This window comes from Mangifera indica, chromosome 6, assembly GCF_011075055.1.
Source record: "Mangifera indica cultivar Alphonso chromosome 6, CATAS_Mindica_2.1, whole genome shotgun sequence".
Classification (NCBI taxonomy): Eukaryota; Viridiplantae; Streptophyta; class Magnoliopsida; order Sapindales; family Anacardiaceae; genus Mangifera; species Mangifera indica.
The window spans coordinates 12,637,862-12,645,004 of NC_058142.1; the positions used below are offsets into that span (position 1 = coordinate 12,637,862).

The following is a 7,143-nucleotide window of genomic DNA, read 5'->3' on the forward strand; positions in this document are numbered from 1 at the left end:
TTTCCGTGGTAAAAGTGATTCAGAGGCATATTTAGAGTAGGATAAGAAGGTAGAGCGTGTATTTGAGTGCCATAACTACACCGAAGAGAAGAAGATGAAATTGGCAGCCATTGAATTCACCGATTATGCCAGTGTATGGTGGGATCAATTTACCTCTACTAGGCGCAGAAGCGGAGGAGGTCCTATTTCTTCATGGTTTGAGATGAAAATAATCATGAGGAAGAGATTCGTACCACAACACTACTATAGGGAGCTGTACAATCAATTACAAAGGTTGAATCAAGGATCCAATAGTGTTGAAGAATATCACCAAGAGATGGAGATGACCATGATTTAAGCCAACATTGAGGAGGATAGGGAAGCTATTATGGCACGTTTTCTTTCAGGTTTGAACTGTGATATTGCTAACCTTGTTGAGTTGCATAATTATGTATATTTGAAGGATATGGTACACATGGCAACCAAGATTGAAAAACAACTAAGAGTAAAAACCAAGGCTATTTCGACCCCAACATCATGGAAGCTGAATTGGAAAGGGAACAAGGGAGGTGATGCGAATACAAATAAGGGCAGATCTGATCAAAACAAAAATAAAGAGCTCACTACACAAAAAATGCAACCAAAGGATGACAAATCCAAGGGTAAATCACATGATATACAATGCTTTAGGTGCTTGGGATACGAACATAGAGCTGCACCAAGTCCAAATGCAAAGGTGATGACCCTACGCAATGGGGAGGTGGTGAGTGAAGATGACGATGACTTGAGTGATATACCACCATTGGAGGATGTTTCAGAAGAAGAGGGTGATGAACCAGCCCCTAAAGGACCAATTTTCACGTTGGTTGCAAGGCGTGCTCTAAACATGCAAGCTTTGGAGGATGAGGTACAACGCGAAAATATCTTTTATACTAGATGCGTGATAGATAATAAATTGTGTAGTATGATTATTGATGGTGGTAGCTGCACTAATGTTGTTAATGCTTGTTTAGTTGATAAAGTAGGGTTGAAAACAACTAAACATCCTAGACCTTATAGGTTGCAATGGTTGAATAATAGTGGGGATATTAAGGTCACGAGGCAAGCATTAATTTCATTCTCCATTGGGCGTTATCATGATGAGGTTTTATGTGATGTAGTACTTATGCATGCTAGTCACATATTATTGGGACGCCCTTGGCAATATGATAGGTGTGTTATACATGATGGGTATTCTAACCGATATTCATTCAACATGAATGGTAGACATGTCAACTTGTTACCTATGACACCTAAAGAAGTATACGAAGATCAAAAAACTTTGAGTGAATATGAGAGTGCACATGGAAAAGAAAAGATGCACAAGCAAAAGGAGAGCTGTGAGAAAAGCCAAGAGAGGTGTGCAAATAGAGAGGAAAAAGGAGAGCAAGTAGAGAGGATGCGCAGTGAGAAAAAAATTCATGAGAGTGCGCATGCAAAAGGAGAGAATAGTGTGCAAAGAATGGCAAAGAAAGATGTAAAAGGAAATTTTTATGCAAGAGGGAGTGAGGTTCGAAAGGCTTATTTAACAAGGCAGCCTTTGATACTATTGGTATTCAAGGATGCATGTTTATCTTTTGAATCTAACTCAATTCTCTCTTCTCTCCCTAGTTCTTTTCAAGCTTTGTTGCAGGAATTTGAAGATTTGTTTCCCGAATCCATGCCTGATGGTTTGCCGCCATTGAGGGGGATAGAACATCAAATTGACTTCATTCCTGGAGCACAAATTCCAAATCGCCCAGCTTATAGGAGCAATCCCAAATAAACAAAGGAGTTACAACGTCAAGTGGATGAGTTGCTGTCAAAAGGGTTGATTAAAGAAAGCATGAGCCCATGTGTCATTCCTATTCTATTGGTGCCAAAAAAGGATGGTTCATGGCGTATGTGTATTGATTGTCGTGCCATCAACAAAATCATTGTAAAGTATCACCATCCTATTCCTCATTTAGATGATATGTTAAATGAATTGCATGGTGCATGTATATTCTCTAAAGTTGATTTAATGGCTGGTTATCATCAAATTAGAATGAAAGTAGGAAATGAATGGAAAACTGCCTTTAAAACAAAATATATTTTATATGAGTGGTTAGTGATGCCTTTTGGGTTAACTAATGCTCCTAGTACGTTCATGCGCTTGATGAACCATGTTTTGCGTGAATTTATTGGCAAATTCGTTGTTGTCTATTTTGATGATATACTTGGGTACAACAAATCACTTGAAGACCACATTTTGCATGTGAGAACTGTTTTTTGTGTTTTGTGTGCACAAAAGTTGCATGCTAAGCTTGCTAAATGTACGTTTTGTGTGCCTAAGGTTAGATTTTTAGGTTATATTGTTAGTGAGCATGGTATTGAGGTTGATAATGAAAAGGTTAAGGCTATTGAATCTTGGCCTACACCTAAAAACGTTGGGGATGTTCGAAGTTTCCATGGCTTAGCTAGTTTTTATAGGTGTTTTGTGCGTGATTTCTCTAGCATAGCCACCCCTTTGACAGAAGTTATTAAAAGGAATGTTGGTTTTAAGTGGGGTGATGAACAAGATAGGGCATTTAACATGCTTAAATCTAAGTTAATTTCTGCTCATGTTCTTGCCTTGCCTAACTTTGATAAAACTTTTGAGATTGAATGTGATGCTTCGGGAGTGAGAATTGGTGTTGTTCTTATGCAAGAGGGCAAGCCAATTGCATACTTTAGTGAAAAATTGAATGGCGCAGCATTGAACTACTCAACATATGACAAGGAAATGTATGCATTAGTGAGGGCATTAGAGACGTGGCAACACTACCTTGTGCCTAAAGAGTTCGTCATCCATACTTTTTTTTTGGTAAGTAATTAATGATTTTTATACCAAAGACAAAATGTACATATTGGTTTATCTAGGACAATGTCCCTAGATTAAACCTAACACAAGCATACCTAGGACATGCCCCTAGGTTATGCCAACAATCATGCATGTAACACAAGAGTACAAACAAGAAGCAAATAGGCTCAAGCTAAGTACAACCAAAAACTCAAAGCTACGGATAAGGAAAGCAAACAACCAAAACTACAAGCCATACGAAATCACATAAGCATAAAACTAGCTATAAGAAAACAAGACATTACAATTCCAATATCCGGAAATCAGCAAGTTAACAAAATATGGATCTCGGCAAGTCCCATATCAATGCAATGGAGTCATTTACGGAAGATCTTTGAATGTTTGATAAGGACAATGTTCTAGCTTTCACACAATCCTTGATGGCGGCAATGATCCTTTCTTGCGGAGATTTGTTCCTACCAAAGTATACATTGTTGCGTTCAACCCATATGTAGTATAAAGTGGCACCAAAGCAAAGCTTACAAATGATGTGTAGAAGTTTATCTCCCTTCCATTTGTCGGCATAGTAGAGAACAAGAGTGCCCCAAGGAAGGGGGGGAATATCAAACCAGCAAAGATTAGCAAAATGACTCCAAATGGCGGCAGAATAAGGGCATTTGAAAAAGAGATGATCCATGCTTTCCGGATCCCCATTGCAAAGACCACACATATTGCTTGGAATGATGCCGAGGTCATAAAGCTTATCTTTGGTCTTCATACCACCCTTGGTTCAAAAGACATTTCCCAAGGCACTCATTCATCGCATGGATGGGTACTGACCATGAAAGTTTGAAGTATTTGAAGGGTCAAAACAAACTCAATAAGCGACATGCAAAGTGGAGTGAATTTTTGGAATCCTTCCCATATGTCATCAAATATAAGCAAGGTAAAAAAAACGTTGTGGCTAATGCATTGTCCAGAATGTACGCACTTCTTACTACTTTAGATGCTAAATTGCTTGGTTTTGAGCATATTAAAGAGTTGTATGCACATGATCATGATTTTAGCAATGTGTATAATGCATGTGAGAAAGTTGCCTTTGAAAAATTTTATAAGCATAATGACTACTTGTTTCGTTTGAATAAGCTTTGTGTGCCTAAGTGTTCTTTGCGTTTGATGTTAATTCGTGAGGCACACGAAGGAGGTTTGATGGGTCACTTTGGCATAGCTAAAACTTTAGATATTTTGCAAGAGCATTTTTTTTTGGCCTAACATGAAATCTGATGTTTCTAAGTATTGCGCTAATTGTATCACATGTTTGCAAGCTAAGTCTAAAGTGCATCCACATGGTTTGTACACGCCATTGCCTGTCCCACATTCACCTTGGGTAGATGTTTCTATGGATTTTGTATTTGGACTACCTAGGACTAGACGTGGTAATGACAACATCTATGTGGTAGTTGATCGGTTTTCTAAGATGGCACACTTTATTCCATATCATAAAACTGATGATGCTTCACATGTTGTTGATTTGTTCTTTAAAGAGGTAATACGTTTGCATGGTATGTCAAGAACTATTGTTAGTGATAGAGATGCAAAATTTTTGTCCTACTTTTGGAAGACCTTGTGGGCGAAATTAGGAACTAAGTTGTTATTTAGTACTACCTGTCATCCATAAACTGATGGTCAAACTAAAGTTGTGAATAGAACTTTAGGGCAATTATTGCGTGCTATCATAAAAAAGAATGTGAAGTCTTGGGATGAAAGTTTACCCCATGTAGAGTTTGCATATAATAGGGTTGTGCATTCATCCATGCACTATTCACCTTTTGAAATTGTGTATAGTTTTAATCCTTTAACACCATTAGATTTATCTCCTTTACCTTTGGAAGAGCATGTTAATTTCGATGGTGCTAAGAAGGCAGAATTTGTGCGCAATTTCCATGAGAAAGTGAGGCAAAACATAGATAAAACGAACCAACAAGTGGCGAACCAAAGCAATCAAGGGCGTAAGAAGTTGGTTTTTGAGCCTGGCGATTGGGTTTGGCTGCATTTGCACAAAGAACAATTCCCTTGCGAAGGCGATCTAAACTTCACCCACGAGGAGATGGACCTTTTTAAGTTGTTGCAAGGATTAATGACAATGCATATATATTAGATCTCCCTGGTGAGTATAATGTTAGTGCAACCTTTAATGTTTCTGACCTTCTTCCTTTTGATTATGCAGGTGGAGATTCGAGATCGAATCCTTTCGAAGAAGGGGGGAGTGATGCAAATGATCAAGGGATAACTTCACCAAATTCACACATGGGGAAACATTCTACTTCAACAAACACAAAGAATTTGGATCCATTGAGCTATGACGGAGGCCCAATTACACGAGCAAGAGCCTAGAAGATGAAAGCGGCAATCATTGGGCTCATTCAAAGTCATTTGGAGCTTATGGGAAAGAGTCTGAGCGAAGTCGAAGGGCAACTCATGGTCAACGACATGACAAGCATGGAGTTTAGTTCAAGACTTGTGCATTTAATTCAATTTGAAGAATTAAAAGAGCTTACGTTAACACAAGGAGCCCAAATACATGAATTAGGCTAAAGGCAGCAAGGAGCACATGTTGGGCTTAGTCGAATATGTATATGGAAGCCCAAGTCACATCAATTCAGCTAGCCCTTTTGTGATTAGTTATTATCTAGTTGTTATCCTAGTTTAATTAGGAAAGCTTGTTTAGTTATTATCTAATTGTTATCCTAGTTTAATTAGGAGAGTACTTAGTTGTCATGAGTTGTTATTTTCCTTTTTTAAAGGATTTATTTCGTTTTTTAGGGTTAGAAGCAACATATATATATGTATTAAACTCAAGATTATGGGCAGCTTGATTCTAATCAAAAATTACGAATTCCTCCAAAGTTCTTGTGAGAGTTTTCTTTGAATTCATTTCTTGAGAAAGTTGTGAATTCTTTCTTTGATAATTAGAGTTCCTTGTTGTTAGATAACAAGAGGGTTCTAATTCTTTTGGTTTATGCTAGATAGATCTTTGGGCAAGATTCCAATATATTGTTATAGTTCTTGTTAGATCGATTAGCAAGGGTTGTATCAAAAAAGCAGAGCTTCTAAAGTAGATTCGTGAGAAGGTCAAACAAAACATTGAAAAATAGGCTGAGCAGTTTGCTAAGCAGGCTAACAAAGGAAGGAAGAAGATGGTATTTCAATCAAGAGATTGGGTGTGGGTACACATGTGAAAAGAACAATTTTCTTAGCAACGAAAGTGAAAACTCCACCCAAGGGGAGACAGTCCATTTCAAGTCCTCAAGTGAATTAGAGATAATGCCTACAAATTGGATCTTTCAAGTGAGTACAATGTAAGCGTTACTTTTAATGTGTCTAACTTATCTTTGTTTGATGATATAGATTTGAAGGCTAATCCTTCCCAAGAGAGGGGAGTGATGAAGCACCAAACAGAGTACCGAGCCACGAGGTTGATCCACTTCAAATACTAGTAAGACCAATTACAAAGAGTCTAGCCAAGAAATTGCAACAAGCCTTAAATGGACTCATGTAAGAGCTTTGGTCCAAGTCAAACATCATAGAGGTCGATTGAGCCAAGGAAGGCACTGAGGGACTAGTTAATTTGATCTAGTTCTTAATTCAAGAAGGTGTAGAGGAATTGGCCATAGGGGATAAAAGCCCAACCCAAGAGTAGGATGTCATATTCGGTCATCAAAGAAGCATTCAAGGGAAGACGTCCTAGCATGTCTTGGTTAGGCCTAAGATTATGTTAGTATTTTTTTGTAATGGGCTAAGACTTGTTTTATTAAAGCCCAAGCTTTTATTTAAGTTATGTGTTATATAATGGCTACTTAAATTAGTTATTTTTAAAGCCCAAATGTCATGTCGGTTTTTAACTTAGGTTATTGGGCATCTAATTAGTTAATGGACTTAGGTAAATTGGGTAGTCCATTAGGTTAAGGACAAGTTAGGCCTTCAAGGTTTGTAGACACCATTTCAAAAAAACAATTTTTTTGGAAGAGTGAACAGTGATATATGAATAGTAACGTGAGTTCAACCTTGTTTCAAAATTTCAACTTTTTGATTCAAAACTATAGCACTATAATAGCACTAAGCCTGATAGGGCAAATAATTAGGGGAGGAGGACAGGCTAGGGTCTATACAGTGACCCATACTAGGTTGAGTCCAGCTTATCTATTGTGGTTGGTCAATTAATTTTTCGCTCTTTTCTTTTATATACACTAACAGATTCCGATGCTACTCATACCTTTATTGCTAAAGGGATTATAGAAAGGCAAGGGGTTAGAACCTACCACAAT

The 7,143-nt window shown here is 37.8% G+C and overlaps 1 pseudogene; it reads left to right on the top strand.

The window, feature by feature from the left end:
- The first annotated feature begins 367 nt into the window (after positions 1-367).
- On the top strand, positions 368-4,296 carry LOC123219678 (annotated as a pseudogene).
- The last annotated feature ends 2,847 nt before the right edge of the window (positions 4,297-7,143 follow it).